This window comes from Lissotriton vulgaris, chromosome 10 (assembly GCF_964263255.1).
Source record: "Lissotriton vulgaris chromosome 10, aLisVul1.2, whole genome shotgun sequence".
Taxonomy (NCBI): domain Eukaryota; kingdom Metazoa; phylum Chordata; class Amphibia; order Caudata; family Salamandridae; genus Lissotriton; species Lissotriton vulgaris.
In genome coordinates, this window is record NC_141698.1 from 826,305,641 (window position 1) to 826,330,116 (window position 24,476).

Here is a 24,476-nt window from a genome sequence, read left to right on the forward strand (position 1 = left end):
AGAGTTTCTGAGGGGGTCTATCAGTGTGTGTGTGAATGTCTGAGTGGGTCTGAGAGTGGTTGCATAAGTCTCTCAATAGGTATGTGAGTTGGTGCTATGGATCTGTGAGTGGGTGCTGGATTGTCTGAGTGCCTGTCTGAGTGGGTGCATAAATGTCTGAATGGGTCTGTGAGTATCTGAGTGGGTCTGTGAGTGGGTGTCAGAGTACCTGAGTAGGTTTGCGAGTACCTCCATAAGTGTGAGTCAGTTTGTGAATGAGTGCATGAATGTCTGAGTGAATCTTAAAGTGGGTACATGAGTCTCTGAGTGAGTCAGGGAGTGGGTGTGTTAGTCAGTGAGTGGGTCTGTGAATGAGTACATTAGTCTATGAGTGGGTCTGTGAGTGAATTCATGAGTATCTGTGTGGGTATGTGAGTGAATGAATCTGTGAGTGAGTCAGTAAGTGGGTGTGTGCATCTGTGAGTGAGTCAGTGAGTGGGTGTGTGAGTCAGTGAGTGGGTGTGTGAGTCTGTGAGTGGGTCTGTGAGTGAGTACATTAGTCTTTGAGTGGGTCTGTGTGTGAGTGCATGCATCTCTGAGTGTGTCTGTGAGTGGGTGCGTGTGTGTCTAAAAGGGCCTGTGAGTGGGAGTACGGTCTCTCTATTTTGTCCTCTTCTGCTCTGTTTTGCCTTTTCCGCTTGTTTTTCTGCCCTCTGTTGTGCCTGTCCTGCTCGTTTTTCTGCCTCTGTTTTGCCTATCCTGCTTGCTTTTCTGCCATCTGTTTTGCCATCTACTGCTCTGATTAGTTTTTCCCACCTGTTATGCTGCCCACTGTTTGCCCCTTCTTCTGGATTATCTGCCCTCCCTTTTGCCATTCCTGCCCTCTGTTTTTCCCTCCTCTGCACAGGGGAGGGGGGCGGTGTGGCCCCCTAATTGGCTGGGGGATCTCAACTGGTGAGGGCCATCCTTAAATGAATGGGGGAAGGGGGCCACCCAGCCTCCCTCCCTGGGTACATTCAGCCCTGGGAACCTCATCCCTCAGTCCCAGTGTTAAATGAACGGGAGGGGGGATACAGCCTATCTTTCCAGGCCAATTTTGGCCATGGGGAACCTATTACCTGGGCCTGGCGATAATTCAGCAGGGTAGGGGGCCACATGGATCCCTTTTCCAGGCTGATTTTTGAACAGGGGACCCCATCCCCCTGAGCCCAGTCAAAAACAAATAGGAGAGGAGAGCCACACGGGGCCCCTCACTCGTCTGATTTCGGCCCTAGGGACCCCATTCCGTGGGACCTGGCCACATTTCTCTGGGTGCCCTGGGCCTACCCAGGGCTTCCAGTGTGCTATAGGACCCCGGAGGGAGCCTCAATGACCATGTGGTCACAGCTGGCTCACCACCTCCTACGGGAACCTGCATTGCTATTGCACACAGGTAACTGCTGGAAATGCAGCTCCCTGTGTCAAGAACAATAGTATCTCTTTCCCTGCCCGGGTGTCTGCCAGCAGGGAAAGAGATGAAACCTCAGCTTCAAGCAGGCAGGACAACCTTGGCAGTTCCCACCTGCTGGAACCACAGTGTTTGCTTTGGCTTGGCAGGAGCTGTGAGCTCCAGCCAAGCAAGAGCAAGCAGCTATGTCCCAGGGGTGGACACCCCGGCACATAGCAGGAGCAGCCCCTGGGGAGGTGGTGGTCCCAAGGACCATAATCAGCTCCGGGAGGGAGGCCATGTGACCTCCTATTTGATGTTAATTTTAGTCCCAGGGAGGTGGTGATCCCAGGGCATCCGCACAGTCCCCGTAATAAATGAAAGATAAGCCCTGGGGAGGTGGTGAGACAGACCACTCCAGGGCTCAGGGGGGTCCCCGTACCCCCTATTCATTTTATTTACAGTCCAGGGAAAACGGTGGTCCCCGGGACCTGAAGGGTCAGTGCGGCCTACCACATTAAATGTAAGTTAAGCCTCTGGGAGGTGGGGGTCCCTGGGCAGAGGGCGTTCCGCCTGGCCCCCCTATTGGTTTTATTTATAGCCCAGGGAAGTGGCCATCCCAGGAACCTTGGGGGTCCATGCAGCACTCCACATTAAATGTAACATAAGCCATGGGGAGGTGGTGGTGATGGGGGATTAAAATGGAGGCAGGCTACATGCACCCCCTTCTGTTAATTTAAGAAAGGAAGAATTCACCTAGGACCTGTACCAACCTGGGGCTTGATTAAAAAAGAGCAGGAGACCATGCTTTTTTCACTTTTGTCACAAATTTGTGGACCAACCCGCTATTTTGCAGCAAAATTGAAAAATAAAAGTGCTTTTAAACCCCAGCGGTGTCTCTGTGGAATCCAGCACAACACCTAGGGGGTCTGGGTATACCTACCCTGCCCCCTTCTCTTTATTTTTTAAAGTTTTCTGCTGGACTCGGCTGAAGCAAGCCCCAAGATGGCTGGCAACACTTACTATTTGAAGTATTGGCAGCAAATCAGACCTTATCACAGGACTGTCGGATCCGCAGAGGATCTACGCCTCCAGATATACAAATTTGCATTTCAGTTTATAGCTACAATACTACTGAATGAATATACACCAAATCACTAAAAGGCACTTCCCTGGACCAGTATCAATTTGCTGTAATTCTGTTCAGTGTTTCGGACTGTAGTTGTGCTAAAAAACCCTATCGGAATTAACATGGGGAAAACACGTTTTTGGTCTTCCCGTTATCTCAGGCCCCACTTCACACATCACCCCGAAACTTTCCAGACACCAACTGAAGTGAGCATCATATTAGTTTGGAACATTTTGTGAAGATTCAACAAACTGCACCAAAGATATTGATAAAACAAAATACACTCTTCCAATGGAAACTAGGGGCCAGATGTACAACCGTAATTTGCGGTCACAAAGGGGATTTCGCCCCCTTTGCAACCACAAGATAGGTCAGACCAATGTACTAGCCCTATTTTGTGAGTCGCTAACATAAAAGCGACTCGCAAAATAGGGTTAGCGGCTCGCTTTTAGGAAGGGGCCTGCCAAGGGCATCCCTTCCTAATAGCGAGTCCTTACCCAATGTATGATTGTTTTGCGACCGCAATTGCAGTTGCAAAACACTCACAGTTTACCACCCTTTTTGGAAGGGTGGTAAAGCACTCGCAAATGGGAAGCAGCCCCCTTTGTTAATGGATAGGCAAATATTTTTTAAGAGCAGGCAGTGGTCCCAGGGACCACTGCCTGCCCTTAAAAAATGAAACTAAAAGTTTCATTTTTCTTTTATAAATGCATCCCATTTTCCTTTAAGGAAAACAGGCTGCATTTAAAAACAACTGCTTTATTGACAAAGCAGTCCCAGACATGGTAGTCTGGTGACCCCAGCAGGCCACCATCTCTGGGAGTGCCAGTCATTCCAATGGGGTCACAAATTGTGACAGCCTCATTACTATTCATGAGGCATGCAATTTGTGACCCCATTGTGAATCGCAAACAGTGTCTGAGACACTGTTGTACACTAAATTTTGCGACTTGCAAATTGCGACTAGCAATTTGTCGCAATTTGCGAGTAGTAAAATTCAATGGTCGTGCATCTGGCCCTTGGTCCTAACTATAGCTACCTACCTACATTTATATATACACTTTTTGCCACCATTTTGACTACTAGATGCTGGTTTTCTGATTCTGATTGTGCCCTAAGTACTACTAACCAAACCCAGGCCTGTCCTCTGACTAAAACTATATGATAATTGGGTATCATTACGATTGGTACTTACAACCTACCTGTAAGCCTTTAGTATACGGTAGTGAATGTAGGTTTAGAGGCTCAGTTGACTTAATGTACTTAAGTGTGCACTACTGTGGTGTCTGAGGTCGTTTCAAAAGCCTGTTCCAAGTGGATGGTTAGCACTAGGTTGTCCAGGGTGGCAATAGAGGAGGAGTCCACAGATAAGGAGGTCCTCTTAGAATTTTGCTAGTAGACATGTCCAGATGGTAAGCTAGTGATCCCTAAGGGTGGGAGTAGGCACTTCCACTCCATACTGGTGAATGGGATCTCTGCCATTGTCCTGCGAGACACATGTGCCAGTCACTTTATAGTGAGTGACAGGTTGGTGTCCTCAGACATGTATGTGTCAGGAGAGACTAGGAGGGTATGGGCAGCTCCAGGTGAGGTCACAAGCAAACCTGCAGCCATAGTGCCCCTAGAATGGGAGGGTACCTGTAGCTGGTATAAGGCGGTAGTCAGTGTAGAACTCCCCTTTGATTTTCTCCTGGGCAATGACCTCCCAGAGTTTTGTCTGATCCCAGGCAGGGCAGATGCCCAGGACACCCCCTCAACCCAAAGTTCCTGGGAAGTCATTCCCTACAGTTATGAGGCAAGGGTCCCAAACAAAAGGGAAAAATAGGAGAAAAGGTAAGACACTCTTAAAGAGAGTTCCAGTGAGCCAAGGCTCTTCTGTCTCAGTAAGGGAAAAACCCAAAGTTGGCACTGGTGAGGCTTTACATAACCACAAGGAAGTCCAGAGCAGTCATTCAGCTGTCAAGCAGCAGGGTGGTACCACTGCAATGACAGAAGGGTGGGTGGAGAAAGTGTGTCTGCCACAGGATGTGGTAGCCCGACTCTAAACAGCTAGAGAGGTTCCCGGAACTCACAGTTGCCCCTCAAGCATTTCAGATAGCTGTCAGTGGAGAGTTTAGGGTGTGGTACTGGATTATGACAGCTGTTAGTAGCCTCTGCTGTGTGCTGGCCTTCATGGTAGCACTGTACCTGGCAAGGGAGGCAGACCCCAGAGCCAAAAGTAAATTAAGCACCCTAACCCTGTTGGTCATGGTGGGGTTGCTCAAGTGTTGGGCGAATTCTGTGGGTAAGTTAGGTGTTTCCATAACAAAGTTAGGGATAGAGTATGTGGGCACCTCACTACCCAAACTTAAGAGGGAGGAAGAAAACTAAACAGCTATGATGAGGTTTCAGTTTAACCGCATCGCTGTGGCGGTAATTTTTCGCTGTGCGGCAAAATTCAAATGGCAATGTTACATGACGAGCTCAGCTCGTCATCAGCACACGACCACCGTGGCTGATAGGAGGATGTAGGGCCCTCTAATTGTACAGGCTGGTTTCTTCACTTTTTCCTCCACTTGACAGACCATGGAGCCTCTCCAAGGGTTGGGCTGAGTCTCCTGGGCTGCTGGCTGGGGGCATTGTGTGGGAAACCTGGACCTGTTTGCAGTGTCTCCCCAAGTTGTACCCCCATTTTGACTACTAGATGCTGATTTTCTGACTCTGATTGTGCCCCGGGCTCTGCTAAGAAGACCCAGGGACTGTGCTCTAATTTAAACTAAATGGTAACTAGGTATAATTACAATTGGTATTGCCAGCCTACCCGTAAGTCCCTATTGTTTGGTAGATGCCCTACCATACACTAGGGACTTACAGGTTTAGACGCCCATTGGAATTGTACTTAAGTGTGCACGATTGTGGTGCCCGCTGTCATTTTAAAACCCAGCCCTGCCTTGCAGGTTGCTTTTAAAGAAGGATTGTATGAAAATTTGACGTTGGAATTAAATGTACTTCTAATGGAGTAAATGACCTTATTTTTCCATATATGTCACCCCTAAGGTCTCCCGTAGGTGCTCCAGGGGTATGGTGTCTTCAACTATAAGCCCGTACATTATAAAAAATGTTTTATATGCCCTGGTGAGAGGAAAACAGACAATTTCATTTTTCCCCATTATCATGCATTGGCTCAATTGGCTAACCTGGCAATACTTTAATAAAGTTTACCTATTGATAGAAAGTAGCTAAGAATATAATCCAAGGACCTAAAAGAATAGCTATGATAAATCCAACCACTCACCATTGTTAGATTTGTATAACTAATACAGAAAAGAAGTTGAACAATTTTATTTTCTGTGAGCTAAAATCCAGCCTTCCAGCAGCCCTTCTCTGATTGGCCAGCCTCTCCCAGGCTGGGCCAAGCTGTCTTAATGAGATGTGAAGTGGTCTGTTAGAGAGAAAAGGGATTTCTTGTAGGAGGAGAACGGAAACTGCAGAAGCAAAAGGCAGGAAGGGGGCGGAGGGGCCAAACTGGTTTTCAAAAGAGAGAATGACAGTTTGGACAGGACAAAACGTCACCCACACACCCTGCACCCCTAGCCAAACAGGAGCCCCAGTAATTAGATTTGTGGGAGGACTGGAAATGGAGTGTTAGAGAATCTTAGCCACGCCAGCCACATCCAACTCTTTGGGAGAGACATTCTCCATTTTGGATTATGGAAGAATACTGCGAAATATGCCACATTTGGATGGAAGTGGTCACACCTGAGGGTTGCACCCTGCATCCCATTGGTCAGGATTGCCCCCCTGCTTGATGCCCAGGGACATTATATAAATATAGGAAAGTTGCCAAACTACTGAGATCTTCTAACTGAAACAACAAGGAGAAGATGGACTTCCCTGCTGGAACCCTGATCTGCACCCTAAGGATTACACTCTGAAGGACTGCACCTGCTGCACAATCTGGTACTACAATAAGGACTTTGCCTTGCTTCACAAGGATTAAGGAGTGGACTCCTTGAAAGCTACAGGTTAGCAGAGCCCACCTACATCATCTCCACCAATATATCCCCATCCTGAAGTGTGTCTAGTGAACTTTTCAGGATTTGGCCAGGTGCATTGTGGGAATTGTTGTCTAAACATCCCAAGGATGATTTCAGAGCTTCTAGACTGTTGGACTGGTAATTTGGACACTTTAAACTCACAAGAGGAACTTCGGGAAGAAGCTGAAGAAGTTTGGAGCAACTTTTGTAAAAAGCTCCTTACGTTGACCAGGTGCATTGTGGGAGTTCTAGTCACAGACGCCAAGAGGAAAATCAGGGCATCTAAACCAATTGGATGGTGCTGTGGACCACTTTCCTGCATCAAGAAACACTTCTGGAAGTTCCAGGTCCAGCGTGACCTCTTTTTAACCCATTGAGCGATATTTGCTTCAAAGCAATGGTTTTACTTTAAAACTTTAAAAATTCTGATCGCTTTTCCCTACGTTTGTTTTGTGTTGTTGTAGTGTCTGTGTTCATAAAATTATTATTTATTTAAATTGGTCTTGGTTTTTTTATTGTGTATTGTGTCTTATTTATTATATATTTATGTTTTTAAATGCTATGCACCCCTAGTGCAAAGGGTGTTGATAATGGAGTTGAAGTGTTGGGGAATACTGGGTCTTCACCTTTGCTCAATCTGGTTACGAGGGATGGAATCATGCAGGGGGAGGACAGTAGAACGCCAAAAACTGGGGAAGTACCTTTGGTGACCCATCCTGAGATCCCAGTTAGAACAAGGGAGCCATCAAAATTGACCCCCGAGATCCTAGTTGGAACAAGAGAGCCTGTAAAATTAGTTTCCTGGAATATAGCCGGAGTCGCAAAAAATTTAAGGGACCCAGAATGGGCAAGTTTCATAGATGGTTTTGACTTTTGTTTGTTACAGGAAACTTGGGCAGTAGTTACACCACACAGACTTGGGTATAAGTCATTCGGAATAGGTGCTATCCCATCTAGAAGTGGAAGGCCCTCGGGTGGATTATTAATTTGGGTGAAAGTAAACCTAAGGGTACAAATTGAGGTGCTGGATACAAATTCCCTTGACATCCTAGCCTTAAAAATAACCACACACGAAGGGAAAATTCTCTTCCTAATAAATGTCTACAATAGACCAACACCTTCATCAAGAGACTCACTAACATTGTCAAAATTATACTGTTTTCTAAGTATACTAGATGGTAGGGAGGATCCATGTCATTTTGGCCTGTGATTTAAACTGTAATTACGAACCTATCTTGGGTCTTTGTGATATCTTTGAAGAGGAAGATCAACCCAACAAAATTCCTGCCCTGGAGAATGCGAAACCTGTAAAATGTTCGGTTTTGGCACTCCAAATAACATAATTATGCACGGAGTATTGCCTCAGGGCTTGTAACGGACGGTTTCGGTCTGACATCTTGAAAAGACAAACTTTTAGTAGGAATAATTGCAGAAGTAATTTGGATTTTGTGATCGCTTCTATATCCATCTGGCCGAACATTCTAGACTTTGAGGTAAAGGACAGGCTAGAAAGCGACCACTTTCCACTAAGTCTTTTGATGGAAGCCTCCTTGCTTGAAGGAGCAACTTCCTTTCACCCAGTAGATGGTAGCAATGGTGATAATATTGAGATCCACATTAGTAATAACAGACGAGCACTCAAATGGTCATTTATACTAGACCATGGTGAGATTCTCGCAGAAATATACATTCTCTTTGCAGAGACCTTTGGCCCATACATAGGCCCTACGGTAGAGGAGGGTAACTCAATCCATTTTTTGTCACTACACAATTTTTTTTTAATGAATTAAACATTTTAGTTACTAAAATGTCCAAGAAGAACCAACAAAAGATACAGAATGTGTCCCATAGTAAACCTTGGTATGGCAGAACCTGTAGAGAATCCAAAAGGGCTCTTTTATCAGCAATTAAATCTAAGTCTCCTTCGGACATACAAACAGCAAGGAATAACTATAAGTTAGTACAAAAGGTTTCTAAAATAGCCTGGGAGGAAGAAAAATGGGCTGATATGTTGCTGGCTGCTAAAACAGGTGACAACGCATGTTTCTGGAGGCTAGTTGCCAACGGAAACCATGTAGGGAGAGTGGCTAAGGACATCTACCTGGATGAGCTAACATGGACTAATCATTTTACTAGTCTTTATAAAAAATATGACGATGCTTACATGGATTTAGAAGTTCCACGCTACGAACACCCCACAGATTGTCTGGATTTTACATTAGGCGAAACTGAGCTGGCAATTAGCCAAAACAAATCTGGCAAAGCACCAGGTTTAGACAAGATCCCAGGGGATTTATATAAGCACGACCTAAAAGTATGGGTACCATACATAAACCTTTTGTGTAATAAGTTATCCCTTACTTTAGATTTCCCCGAAAGCTGGAGGGGAGCTGAAATTGTTTTAATCTTTAAAAAAGCGGATAGGATGCATCCCTCTAATTATCGGCCATTCAGCCTGATGGACATCCTCCAGAAAATGTATTCACGTCACATTTTACTTCGTGTCAGTGACTGGATGGAAGGAAATGCAATTTTATCCAAATTCCAAGCTGGTTTCCGATGTAAAGTAAGCACAATTGATCAGATATTTAGATTTTGTTGCCTTTATTGGAAATACGTATTAATTAAAAAGGGTCATTTATATGTTGCTTTCGTTGATTTGAGGGCAGCATTTGATTTAGTGCCACGTAATCTTTTATGGAAAGCGTTGAGTGCAGTAGGGTTACCAATCAGTTTATTAGTTCAGATAAAAGAGTTACACGAAGGGAATTTTGCGAAAATTCGATGGGGTCCAAGTGGGGAACTAACTCAAAAAATCCCTATCGAGCGTGGCGTTCGCCAAGGCTGTGTACTGGCCCCCACGCTCTTTTCCCTTTTTGTGAACGACATCCCGTTACACCTAGAGGGATGCAAAAACGACTCCCCAAAACTGAACGGAGAAAGGGTAACATCCTTACTATTCGCTGATGACCCTATTCTGATTTCCCAAACTAAGAAAGGTCTCCAGGCCCTACTGAATTCTTTTAGCGAATACTGTAGTAAGAAAGGACTGGAGATAAACGGGAAAAAGACTAATGTATGGCCCTAAATCCAACAAAAACCGATAAAGGCTGTTTATTATTGGAAGGAGTAAAACTAGATTTGGTCTCCCAATTCTCATAGTTAGGGGTTACATTAGATTCCAAATTTTCATGGAGAGCACAAATGGAAAAAAGCAAAGTGGCATTCGCTCAGAATGTAAAGCCAATCCTTAGGGAGCAAAGTCTGAATACCAGCAAAGCTGTGTCTCCGGCGATTGAACTCTTCAAATTTAAAGTACAACCAGCAGTGCTATACGGCGCAGAAATATAGGGACCAGGGTCTAAGGATACCTTTAGTGTCCTGGACAATAATTTTATGAGAAGCCTGGTAAGGGTCCCAAGAGCCACTCCTCTAGTGCCCCTTCAATTAGACCTAAACATCAAAAGAACCGGCCACTACACCATAATTCGGCCACTGATGTTATAGGTTAGACTATGGCGGGTGCCCGAATTACACGACTACAGGGACGGACTAAAAGTAATCATGGAGTTAGACAATTCAAAAACTATCCCATGGCTAAAGCACGTTAAAAACTGGTTTAGCAAAATAGGCCTAAAACACTTTTGGGAGAGTCCAGAGCAATTGCCGCCCAACTCGAAACTAATTCTAAAAAGGGCTTTCTGGAGCTTTATTGTTAACATGGCATCAAGTTCCTCAACTGCCGGGACCCTAGTGACAAATTTTCTTAGCTTCAAGGATGAGCCATTTTTTGAGACCTTCATGGATGAGATAGAGCCCCCTCTTGCCAAGACTCTATTCCTAAAATTAAGGTATGGGAACCTATTACTAAAAACAACTGTGGCACGTTGGGCTAAGAGGCCTAATGACCCATCCTTAGTGATCGATGAAATCTGCTCTATGTGCAAATGCCACCAGATTGAAAATCTGTCTCATATTTTCTTCTTTTGTCCTGCTTATGTATTGGCCAGGAAAAGACGGATAAAACCACTGTGTCTATTGTTGGGTGTGAGATCATGTACACAGGCTTTGAGAATTTTTACAACCAACACAAGCCAAACAACAATATTCAGTGTCAGTAGATTCTTACATTCAATCTTTTTCCTTAGGAAAAAAAAGGGTCATCAGTTGTAAACAAAGTTCATCCATGAAAACATGAATAATCTAGTAATTAGTGGGGGTTTCTTTTTCCTGTTCCTTTTTTTAGTATCACATTGACGTTTGTGCTTCGATTTAATCTTATTATCAAATGTATTTTAGCCGATGGTTTTTATGTAAAAATGTTCTTAATGTAATGAATGTGTTGTGACTCTTTTATGGCAACTATGCCGAAATAAAGAACTTTGAATTGAATTGAATTAAATGCTATGCACACCTATCTCTTGAGTTGAGCCTGCCTGCTCAATGCCAGCTATCAAGAGAAACGGTACCTTTCTCATTTCAGCTGACCCGTTGGTATGAGCCGGTCGGGGAAACTGTCACGGTTGCGTTGCAAAATGGAAGCAGTGCAGGGTGCGATGCCCTTTAGAGGAGGTGCAGGCAGCGGCTCAGTGACGATGGTCCACATGGCGTCAGTGAGGCCAATGCTTAAGGTGCAAGGTGAGGCAGTGCTGGATGCGGTGCTGGCAGGCTGCGGTGCAGGTGACAGAGCCGGTCAATATACCGGTTGGGCAGCGATGAAGTCGGTGACACAGCAAAGGTCAGTACTCCTCCTCCAGTTTCTCCCAGCTCTCCTCCTTGGAAGAGGTTCTACTTAATTTCCAAAAGTAGTCTGAAGTTCTGGGGTCTACGCCCCAATATTTATACAGCAAAATCCTTTGTTCTCTGGTGGCAGAGAAGCCCTGTGTCCAGCCAAAACCTGTTCTGTCCCCTTTGTAGCAGCTGCCCAGCAGCAGGTGGAGACAGCATTGTCCAAAGAAGATCAGGCCCATTCAGGTGTGAAAGGAATCTCCTCCCCTACTCTAAATGCAGTACAGGGCTATTCAGCCCAGCCCTGACTCACCCTGGAAAGGCAGGACACACCTACCCCACCAAATGGTTGTCTGAAAAGAATTCACATCACCAGCCCCTGTCACTCCAAAGACAGACAGTCAATACACATCCTAGCTGAGGCACACAGGATGGCTAAGGAAGAAAATACCCACTTTCTAAAAGTGGTATTTTCAAGCATAGAATATAAAAATCAGCCTAACTAAAAGATGCATTTTAAAATGCTGAGTTCAGGCATATCAAACTTTATTTTTCTGTCTTGTTCACATGGGCAGCTGTGCTTATAAGATGTTATAATCAAACTCCCCATTCTATCCTATGGGGACAGATAGCCTTACAATAGTGAAAAACAAATTTGGCAGTATTTAAATATACGGACATGCGACACACACCAGGGCATGTCCCACCTTTCACAAACACGGCACCCTGCTCACAGAGGTACTTGGGCAACCCTAGGGGTGACTTACATGTAAGAAAAGGGAAGGGTAGGGCCTGGCAAGGGGGTACACTTGCCAAAACTACATGCAGTACCAAACTGCGCACAGATACTGCAGTGGCAGATCTGAGTTACATTTCCAGACTTCTTATGTGGGTGGCACAATCAATGCTGCAGGTCCACTAGCAGCATTTGATTTACAGACCGCAGGCACACACGAAGTATGGTTCTAGGGCTGACTAGTAAACCAAATATGCCAATCATGGAATCGCCAACCCTTAACAATAATTTTTAAAGGGAGCACTTGAACCTTGGCACTGAACAGCAGTAGCAAAGTGCTCAAAGCATCTAGGCCAGAAAAACGAAGTCCAACACACAGAAAAAAGACAGGAGGCCAAGGCAACAATACAGGGGAAATCCAGGCCAATTCTGCCAGGTCTAACACGTGTCCCCTCCAGGTGAAATGTTGGAAGAACTACCCACCCTCTTGGGAGTTCTCTTCATTAAGGCAGAAAAATCTGGACAGAACTTAAGCATTGGGGTGTTCTGTACCAGGGCGGTGTTCCACTGTAAAGTCCCTCCCCTATAGGGAATTGGAGCACCTCAACAACTTTGGGGTTCTTACCCCTTATCTGCATCAACCATCTGAGTGGCCTGTGATCGGTCTGAACCCGGAAGGGAGTCCCAAACAAGTAGGGCCTCAGCTTCTCATTCACCAAGACCACAGTAAAAGCCTCACATTCAATCACACTCCACTCTGTTCCTGTGGAAGTAACCTCCTACTAATGAAGGCTACACGTTGGTAGACCCCGTCATTTAGCTGTGAGAGCACAGCCCCCACACCAGGCTCTGAAGCATATGCCTGCACTCAGAACTCCTGTGAGAAGATGGGTGTCTTGAGCAGGGCATCAAACGTTTTTTGGCAGGTGTCAGTCTAGTTCACCTTCCTAATCATTACAGAGTAATGGGGTAACCCAATGATCATCACCAGACCTGGGTGCATTGTGGGAATGAAAATAATGGCCTGTGACAGCTTTAGAGAAGGAATGAATCACAGTCTGTCAAAAGAGTGTTGAAAAAATATTAATGATCAACACTGATTATTCTTATCATGTAATGAAATAATAGTTTAGTTTTTTTTCCCAAAGAATTACAGTTAATATAAACAACATCTTGTTGGAAAGACAACTATGTGTCAAGAAATGAATATAAAACCTACAATATTTGTCCCAAAGCAAAAAAGGAGCGCCAAAAAAAATTCATTTGCAGTATATTTTATTTCATATACATAAGATTGGTAACACCTAATGCATTTCAATAGTAGTAATAAGGTTGCAAAGAGGGGGGAAGGGTTTAGGATGGTTGTGCTCATGATGGAAGAGGTTGGTAGAAGTCACTGGTTAAGGAATACATATTGTTTCAATGATTACGAAATCAGACTGATAAAGAAGACCAGTATACAGGACCTGTCCTTGTCAAATGTTTAGATTAAAGTTATACAATTTTTGAAAGTATTAATGCAACATCAAGCAATGGAAGGGGGGGAAACGGTACAAGTCCCTGTGGGTGGATGGCGTTGACGTTTTGACTCAACTTGTGCAAGGAGGGTGACTTAAGAATTCTGCTGCGAGTCCTCCTCAGGATGGATAGCAAGCAACCTACTCCTGTTGCCTGGCCGGCATCACAAGTGAGTTCAGAAGAGAAGGTGGGGATCCAATCAGGTAGATCAATTTCCCTGTTTCTAGTTTAGTTTCCCCTTTGTGTGGACCACCTTGTGAAGTCCTCAATGTTAATTCGTCATACTAACAGTTATGCATATCCGAGTTGATCAGTAGAACTCTTGAAAGAGTAACAAGCGTCGTCCGTCTCGCGCCTGTCGTCCTGTCGGTATCAGTGCAAGAGTTCACCTTCGTAGGCTGCGTCCTGAAAGTTAGCTCTGTCAAGGGGGCAACAACATTGCTATACCCCTTGACAAATATCCTGTAATATCAAGTGAGGCCTAAAAAGGCTCTCACCTCTGTCTGGGTCTTGGGGGGGGGGGGTTCCCATGCCAGAATGGTGTCAATCTTTAGCTGTAGGGGGGCCACCTGGCCACTTCGTGGTGTGCTAAGTACACCACTGAACCCTGCCTATGATGTCTGCCCTCTGCAGAGCATTCAACACTTCCCTGGGGTGGTACAGATCTTCCTCCCAAGTGGTACTGAACGCTTTGATGTCATCCAGGGAGGTGGCACTGAAATCCTCCATTCCAGCCAACTCCTGGTTGACCAACCTCTGAAAGTTTGCAAAGGCATTCTTCAACCCGAAGGGCATCACCCAGAATTGGTAGTGCCCCTCTGGCATTGAAAATGCTGACCTCTCCTTTGCCCCATCATTGAAGGCAATCTTCCAGTACCCAGATGTTAAGCCAAATGTACTGAGGTACTGGGCAGCTCCCAACTGATGTATGAGCTCATCAGCTCGGGGATTGGGTGTGCATCAATCCTGGTGACTGAATTGAGCCCTCGGTAGTCCACACAGAACGGCAGTTCTGACGTGGCACCAGGTGCAGCAGCCTTTGGGACCAAGACCACTGGTCTGGCCTGATGGCTGTTAGAGGGCTGAATCACCCCTAGCTCTAACAGCTTGGAGACTTCCTCCTTGATGCAAGCTTAGATCCTATCAGCCACTCTGTAAATGCTGTGCTTCACAGAAGGACTGTCCCCAGTGTCCACATCATGGACACACCACTGAGTGACACCAGGGGTCAGGAAGAACAGAGCAGCGTACTGTCCCAACAGTTGGCAGCAGTTGCTCTGCTGTTCAGGAGTCAGGGCGGGGGAAGAGGGTTACACCGTCCATTGACCCATTGTGCTCCTTGGCAGATAGGAGATCAGGAAGAGGCTTCCATTCCAGCATCTGTCAGTAGGAGCATGCCTACTTCGGATATCTCCAAGTAGGGCATAATGCAGGAGCCGCAAAGGTTTCCTTGGAGACTGCAAGTCTCCAAGGAAAGTTACCACCTGGTAGGTAACGTTAATCTTGCACTCCACCACTTCAAATCGCCCAGTTCACTTCTCTTGGAGCACACAAGGCTCCACTGGGGCTATGACCCACACTTTTTGTCCAGGCTGAAACTCGATCAGAGTGGCATTCTGATCATACTACCATTTCATCTCTTGCTGGCTGGCTTTCAGATTTGCCTGAGCGAGTTGCATGAAGTGCTTAGTCTGGTTCCTGACGGCCAGCATGTAGCTATATACATCTGGGGAGGTTTACTGTCAGCTTTCTCCCAACCTTCCTTGACCAGACTCAGAGGTCCTCTTACAGGATGCCCATATAGAAGTTCAAAGGGACTAAACCCTAAGGACTTCTTTGGTACCTCCCTGTAATCAAATTACAGGCATGGCAAGAGGATATCCCACCTAAGCCTCATGGGTTCGCCAAAACCCATAATCATGCCCTTCAGGGCCTAGTTGAAACTCTCAACCAGCCCATTACCTTGGGGAAGGTAAGGAGTGGTAAACATGTAGGTAACACCACACTCCTGCCATCCTGCCACAGGAACTGCATATAATTGGATATGAAACAGGTACCCTGATCAGACACCACCTTTCTGGGGAAAACCACACAGGAGAAAATCCCCATCAATGCTCGACCCACCACGGGGCAGTCACAGAGAGGGATGGCTTCCAGGTATGAACCTGTTGCCCATGGCTGTCTTGGGACACCTAGGATCCCCTATGAAGTGGCCCACCTGGCCACAAGCAAAATATGTCCTGGGGCCCTTCTGGGCAAGCTTACCGCCTGGGACCCGTGGCTTCTTCTCACTGGGGGACTGGGAACCTTTCCCTTGGGAATTTTTTTGGGCCCTTTTATGGAACTCCTTCTGTTTACCCTTGTCCTCCCCAATCTTCTGCTGGAGACCCTGCCCACTATTGGCGGAGTTTCCCACAGGACCTTTTTGGACAATCAAGTGTTGGCGATGCTCTGGAAAACAATTATCTGACAAGTGCTCCCATGCAACCAAATCATAGAGCCCCTGCAAATCATTTACCTGGCTCCCCTTCACCCATCCATTCAGTGCTCTGCAAAAATAGGACATATTCCCCACACAAGTGCTTGACTCCAGCTTCTCACAGTTCTTCTGCTTGTATAGTTCTGTGGTCCAACCATACCTCCAGATTAAGGCTTCCTTCAGGTGGTCATAAGAAATTTGCACCTCGCGTGGGTATGCTGACAAAGTTTCAATCCCCTCTGTCACAAAGCGGCTCCACAACCCAGCATCCAAGTCTCTCTCAGGGAATCTGTGGGAACTCATTGCTACCTCATATGCCTTAAACCACTTCCCAATATCCTCATTCTTTACAAAATCCCTAATCGCTTCCTTGGCGATATACACACTAGCTTTTCCAGGGACTGATGGTACACTTCCACCATGGGGATTGGACTCTATACATTTTGCTTTCAGATCCAGCTCCATCAAACCTATCTCATGCTCTAAAAGCATCTTCTATTCCTCCATGGCCGATCTCTGCTTTTCTAACTCCAATTTCTCTCTTTCCATGTTACTCTCTTTCTCCAGCCGAGCTTAACAAACTCCCTCTCATGCAACCTATTTCTTTCTCTGTCCTCCAACTCCCCTGGAGACAGGCCTTTTGAAGAGTCACTGCTGCCATCTCTGAAAGGTACCCCCCCCCCCCCTGGCAGATTGAACAGCTCCTCCTGCTGCCCATCCAAATTCTCTGTCGGAGGCTTCTCATCCGGCCCACTGGCATATCTGGATTCCAACCAGGCCTTCAACGCCTTTTGGTATTCATCCTTTCTGGTGAAGCGTTTCACAAAGATTTTACTTTTCTTGCAGATGGCTTTAAGCTGAGGCACAGTGTAGGTTTCCATCTTTTCTTCTTCAAATTCAATATCAATAGATGCATTGGATGCTGGCTTGGTCATGATGACAAAATTGGCAGTTCTTAAGTTGCAGAAAATCCAAAAGAAAAAGTTCATTCATAGTATGTGGTTGCGTAATGGTCTGTACTATGCTAGTAGTGTACACCAATCACTGTATGTAAGGCACAAATGCAAGTCCAGATCATCACTGCTGACCACCAATGTATGAAATGGGGGTCTCTAGTTGGCAATGGTTTGCACCTGTTGGCAAAACTCTTCAAACTCCACTGGCAGGGCAGAGTTCTCCGCCCACCGCTAAATTACACAATATAACCATGCCATGAAATTCTCTCCAAACTTTGAGAGTCTTATTTACAATAATAATGTTACCCAAGGAGAAGGGAACACATAGGTATTTATTAACTTAGATGAAGAAGGAACTTCAGCTTGGGCCTTCTGACTTCACCCTTGCCAATACATTCTCAGATAATATTGTTTAGACATGGATCACCCTAAAATAATAGTGACTTGTTTTATATGTAGCACTTCAAGCTGCGGTAAACACTAATTACCAGATTACTTGTTATATTGTTATTTTATGTGTGGATTTTGTTAAGGGTTTAATTGACAACAATGATGTCATGGCTCAGAGAACAACAAAAAGAAGGTCTAATGAGAGACATAGAGATTATCTAGCGGAAAGCCACATTTTGAGAAGCTCATCAAATGGGAGAAGGTCTCAGTGTAAGTGAAGATTGAGAGATAAAGAGCTACAGAATGTAATGCAGAGAGAGAAAAGGGTGTGGAGGATGACCTGGTTTGGTAGAACTGAAGCACGGGGAAGAGTCTGGACAAGGAAGACCTAAGGCTCCTAGGGAATTAAACAAGGTGAACTTTCTCCTCAGAGATAGGCCGTCATGTTTTTTGAGTGGGCACAAAAGACAGGAAAAGTGCTTCAAACATAATTTACTTTGTATTCAGAAGCCCATGGTTAGAGTTTGGGGCTAAGATATCAAATGAGCATTTGGAAAGAGATAGAGCAATTTTAGCAGCAGTTTTTGAAGTTGCTGGAGTCACTGGAGAGCATAGTCAGGGGAATCCAAAAAAGTGAATTACAGTAGTCAAGTCTTGTAAGTATGGTTGCCTGGGCTACCACAGGATGAGATAGTTTGGGGAAGAAGGGGATTTTTTTTCAAATGACTGAAAAGCAAAAAACAGACAGAAGTCAATTTGGTCACATGCGTGGAATGTTGCGTACTGAGGAGACAGGGGTGGGCAAAGGGCCTAGGTCTGGGAGACTGATATTTAGAAAGACAAGATAGGTGGAATTTTGAGCAGGTATCACCATGATTTCTGTATTAATTTCAAGAGAATTGCAGGATATCCTCATAATGATGTGTGTCATGCATTTCTTGAATTAAGGCACCTGTAGGAGGGTGTATATGAGAGAAGAGGGAATTTGGGTATCATCAATGTACAGGGCATGAAGTCCTAAATAGTGAATAAGATGTGCTGGTGGACACACACATATGTTATATATGATGGGCATCAGGGTGGAGCCATAAGTAACACCCTTGGCTACAAGCTTGAAACCATAATCAAAAGTAGGCATATAACTGCCAGGGAATGATCTTGAAGATAGCTTATTATTGAGGCAAGGATAGGGACTTTACCCTTAACTTCCAGAAGTTGATCAAGTAATAGAGTGTGGTTACATGTCCAACTGTACTAAGACCAAGTAAGTGCATCATTCAGTCTGGCGGCAAAGTTCATCCAGCACTGAGATCAAGGTGTTTTCAATGCTGTTGGGAGGATGAAAGCTAGATTGGGTTTTGCCCAGAAGACTATTGGACTCCCAAAAATTAGAAATTTGGCAATTTGTCTTCTTTTCCTGCATCTTGACATGAAGAGGCAGGAGGGAGTTGTGCCAGTAATTGTTCAATCAATCAGACGTTTGTTAAGCACGACAACTCACCCGTAAGGGTCTCAATCTGCTGGGGAGGGGGGGTTAGCAGGCTCTGGTCCATCAAGTGAGAGGGGGTCTATTGAAGCGCCGGGTTTTGAGGTTTCTTGCGAAGATGGGGAGCGATGTTGTCTGTCTGAGGTGGAACGGCAGGGCGTTCTAGGCTTGGGCCGCGAGGAAGGAGAAGGAAGGGCCTCCCGATCTGGTCTTTCTGGTGCAGGGGGCCACAGCGTAGGAGAGCTGGGTAGATCGTAGGGTCCTCTGGGGTGCGTGGAATTTGAGTAAGCTGTTCAGGTATACTGGTCCGGTGTCGTGGAGGGCCTTGTGGGTGTGGGTGAGCATCTTGAAGGTGACTCTAGCTTCGATGGGGAGCCAGTGGAGGGTGCTCAGGTGCTGGGAGATGTGGAAGTGTCTTGGCAGGTCGAGGACCAGTCTTGCGGTGGAGTTCTGGATGTTCTGTAGCTTGCGGTTGAGGTTTTTGTTTATTCCGGTGTAGAGTGCGTTGCCGTAGTTGAGTCTGCTGGTGACCAGGGCTTGAGTGATGGTCTTTCTGTGTTCGAGGAGGATCCATTGGAAGGTCTTACGTAGGAGGCAGAGGGTGTGGAAGCAGGAGGACGAGACAGATTTGATCTGGTGGTCCATTTTGAGCTCAGGGTCCAGGATGATTCCTAGGTTGCCTGCATGGTCTGTGGGGGTGGGCGGGCTTCCGAGAGGGGGGCCACCAGGTGTCGGTCCATGCGTCAGCGTTTGGGCTCATGATGAGTTATTTTGTTTTGTTGCTGTTTAGTTGTTGTTCATGCAAGTTCAGTCTGCATTGGGTGTTTTTTTTTTTATAAAGAGGTATGCCCAGTACTCATTTCCAGGCAAGTGGCACATGGGCATGATCTAATGAAGCGTTGCAGAGATCAAGACGAACAGTGATGAGTATGCAAGGAGCACATTGGGAGATTCTAGAAGGGCATGGGTCCAAGAAGGATATAGATTTAATAGAAGAAAAGACAGAAGTTATCTAACAAAATAAGAGAAAAATTGGTACACCATGGAGCAGATGAATTGAGATGAGGTGATGGGCAACAGATTCAGTGTTTTTGCAAATTGTCAAAAAGTTTTTCAATTATATTTTATTTTCTTCTGAAAATTAATCTGCTTATCACAGAGGGTTTGGGAAGGTTTCATCTTAGTGGTGAGGCAGGCATTAGCCTAAATGAATTGGATCACATTAAATAGTTCTTTCAATGGGTTCCGAGCTCTAGAGATTCTAGCTCAGAAGTAGGAAAATGTCGGTTTGAATATCAATTTTTTCATAAAGGGGAGTGCTTCTCTGAGTTTTTACTGATAAATAGTATATGGAGTTTAAATGTAACTAGAAGGTCTGAGATGTCAGAGGCATGCACATTATTCAAATTACTGGCCGTTGTGTTAGGCCAGTGATACTCAAAGTACTGCCCGGGAGCCACTTGCAGGCCTCTTTAACCTTAACATGCATTTCCCCCTTGAATGGCAAGGCTTAATTTGCAGTTTAACTGAAGTAACTAAGGTGGTGTCCTGCACCACTTAACTTTAGTAACACCTCTATTTTTAGAGACATTTTACAATAAATATGTAAAAATAGGATTATGTTTCTACAAATTTCATATAAGTGTATTTCATTCACATGCAGAAGTGTTTTACCATACCACTGCATGAGCGGTATTTTTTCTAAATGATAGTTTTCAAACATGAATTTTGAAACATTCCTGCTTCTCCACCCAACCCTGATAACAATGCCAATAGTGAACTAAGAAGCAAGTCCGTAGTCATGTGCACCTTCTGGGTGGTCTAGGTTGCTAATATACATGGGCAAAATTATAGTCAAACACAGGAGAAGAATTTGTATAATACACCTTCTGTTCTCATGTATTTTGAGGTCCTATTGTAAATGTAAATGTCAAGGTATTTGTAGAGCGCACTGCCACTAAGCGGTTTCCTGGCGCTATTACTCATACCACTGTGGAACCCTTCCTGGCTTTCCCTGTGAAGTGTCCCCTCATGGGCACCCTCAGGGTGAAACCAGGCATCCTAGCGCTGTTGGGGCTGGTGTGCAGGTTAAGCAAGCTATTGCCCAGAGTTGCAGCATGGGGCCCATGATTAGAATAGGCACCGAGGCGAGAATTGTCCGGTCCGAGGAAATTGAGCCCAAGAGCCACCGAGTCGGGAATTGAACCCTGGTCCCGGGCCAGAACTCTGCATCAGGGTCTGCCGCTCTAACCATTGAGCCACACTCCTCCACCTATTGTAAGCCTTGATGAAGAAAAGGGAGGCAAAGTGAAAAAACATTACTAGAATCATAGTTTGGTCAAGGGGAAAGTCAGGATTAATCCCAGGTTTTCTGGTTTCACATTGCACATTTCAGCCACTAGATGTACATGCTTCGATTCGCCTATGGCCACCTTACACAATCCCTGACCCACTACCACCACCACCCTGCTGGTATCAGTTCTGCCCTCGGTCACACCACAGGCCATAGTTTGTGGCCCCTGGGAAAATGTTTGCGAGTACCCATATGTTAGACATACTTGTCTAACAGTAAGTTGTATTGAAACATAAGTCCTTCTGGTACTCAATGCACAGCCCTAAGGGAGGACGGAATGCGTCAACTGGCTTTGAGCTCATGACCTGCCAATCACCGTTTTGTTAAAGGACAGAGCGTTCAACTCTTTTAGCTCATGCCTTAACAATTAATTGGTGTTAAAATAGTTAAGCAATTGCATAAAATAAAAACGCAACTGTTTATTTGTTAATTGTATGTCAGGCTATTGCATGGACTTTGCAGAAAATGTTCTCTAAGACTACAGGCATCCGGGTCATGCTGACACTGACCATTGTGGCATTGCGCCAGATAGGAGTATGGCTCTAAATCTGAAGTGATTGGAAAGTTCTACAGGAGAGCAACAATTCACGTTAGTTTTACTTTATTATAAAGCATCAAGCACTGAAATTTTGAAAAATAATGCTTATCAAAGTATGTTAAAGAGGCCATCTAGTGTAGAAAAAAAAGTTTGCTTTACCAAATCCTATATCATTAACCATCACCAACATTAACCATTTTAGAAAGTCCCTTTGTCTTGATGATGTCAGCTTGGAAGTTTTGTGACAGAATTAATTGGATTGTCCTTTTAAGGCTTGATAATCAATTTATTCTGAAGACCAAACAACAATACACCATTAAGGTTTATTGTCTGCCCCGAAATAAATATAAAGATTGTTTATTTTAATGTTTCTCGTTGTTGACATTTACATGCATCAATATCATAGTTTAAAACTTCATTAGATGTTTCTTGCCAGATGTTTCGAATCTTCCCTAACCAGATGGGATACGGGCGTTCATATTTCATATGTGCAAGAATCCTGTCCCCTTGATCTTTCAGAAAGTATTCTCACTTGCACAAAACAAAATCCAAAGTGTATACTTTGTGCTTGACGGCTGTCAAAGCTGCGTTTATTCTGTTAAACTCCAAAACGGAACAAATATGATGCTATAATAGAAGATGCTGTGCAGTTAGTTCCTGACCTATAAATAAAAAAGATCGCATAGAGCAGCATGACCCATTTACAGATTTAGAGAATACTAATGTATCTTGAGTTACAACCCTTGAATTCAGAAGTGTGATTTCAAAACTAGAAAAAAATAAGCCATATTTATGAAGGGGGTTGCATCGCTCTTGCACCATGAATCGTGGTGCATGCGTGATAAAAACCCCAAATGTGATTTATCAAGCCACGGAAGGCCTTTTTGGGAGGCCCTGCATTGCTTGATTAAACAGGAGGGTATACAACGTTTACCACGCATTTTTTACCACGCACTACACTTACAACGCAGGCATTACCACGCATACCATTACAACGCATTGCGCTGGGGGGCGCTCTAGGATAGGGAATAAGTTTAATTTTATATCCAACACCTTCCCTAGTATCCACGGGGACTGGAGTTGGAATATAAAATTATACTTACCACTATCCAGCACCTCAAAGCGCTATGCGTTGTAACAGTATGCGTTGTAAATACTGCGTTGTAATGGTATGTGTGGTAATAGTATGCGTGGTAACGTCATACATCCAAACAGGAGTAATGCAATGCAGCACATACTGTTGCATTGCATTACTTTGTCCTGGGAAGGCGTTCTATGGCCGTTGCATGGGTGCTCCAACGCACCTGCCATGGATTTTGACGCATCACTAGATTTACCATTGCTCATAGACCTGGGAATGTGCCAACATGCTACGCCTTCTTACGTAAGGTGTAACGAGGAAAAATATCTTAATTTCTTGTTGTTTCGTCCTGTTTCTAATGTGGAATATGCGTCAAGGATTGTTTTTGTGTAAGAAGGTGTCCCTTCCTGCTCAAAAACAATCCTACATGCACGCTACGCCGGCACCCCCCTTGCACTATAGTGCAAGGGAGCCTGTGTTGGCGCTATGCAGTCCATTGTGTGCCAGCACTGGGGAAAGAAGAGGAATGTGCCGTATTGTTATAAAGACGGTGCATTCCTACTCTTTCCCTGTAATGCAGTGCAGCACAGAAGGATGACTTGCTACTCTGTGTTACTTTACTTCATTTTTTCATAAATATGGCCATCAGTGGTTTACCCTGGTTAACATTAGATGCAAGCAGGGGAATATGATAGAAGGCTTTATGCACCAAGAACCATCTTTTTGAAAAAGTAATGCAGCGCAGCATCACCTTACTGTGTTGCACTGCATTACAGGTAAAGGGCAGTAATGTGCTGTATTTTTTAAAATACAGCACATTCCTGTCCATTCTCCCGGTGCTGGTGCAATATGGGCTACCTACCGTCAACGTAGGCACACTGTGTTGCACGCAGGACTGTTTTTATGATGAATGGGACACCTTCCTGTACAAAAAGAATCCTCTGAGCAATACTCCTGTCTATGTGTGCTGCAGATTCCAGCACACAAAGAAAGAGGAAGTAATGAGGAGAAATGAAGATATTTCTCCTTGTTACGCTTCACCTGGAAAGGCGTAGCATTCCGGCACATTCCAAGATCTACCAGCAATGGCAAATCTGGAAATGTATCAAAATCCAGGGGAGTAGCGTGGGAACACACATGCAATGCCCATGGAACATAGTGATTTGTGCTGCGTTACGTTACTCCTGATTTAACTTGGGCTTACATGCCTTGAAAAATCGCATTTGGGTGTGGCGTCACACATGCAGCAGGTTGTCTGGTGCAAAAAAGTGGGCCCAAAGGTTGTTCCCATTCTGGGTCTATAGGAAAATGCATGGGCCTAAATTACCGCTTATTGTCTTTATTGTTACTGAATTAAAAAATACAGTCTCTAGTAATGTGTATGCACGCACTAATGGTATATCCATGCATGCACTCACTTATAGATAAAATGGTGCCTGTTAAAAAACACACACACTCATCGTCAAATACTTACACTTACATTGAATGTTTTTAAGAATTAACTTAAAATGCACGTTAAATGTATTCCCATTTGCCACAATATTTTGACCCCTTCGTTATTTTCACATTTCCTACTGTAATCCAATTAAAATACATTGCATCTTTCTAATGGTCAGTTTCAGCATCATGTCACTGGTTGGACCCTGAGTATGATTACTTTG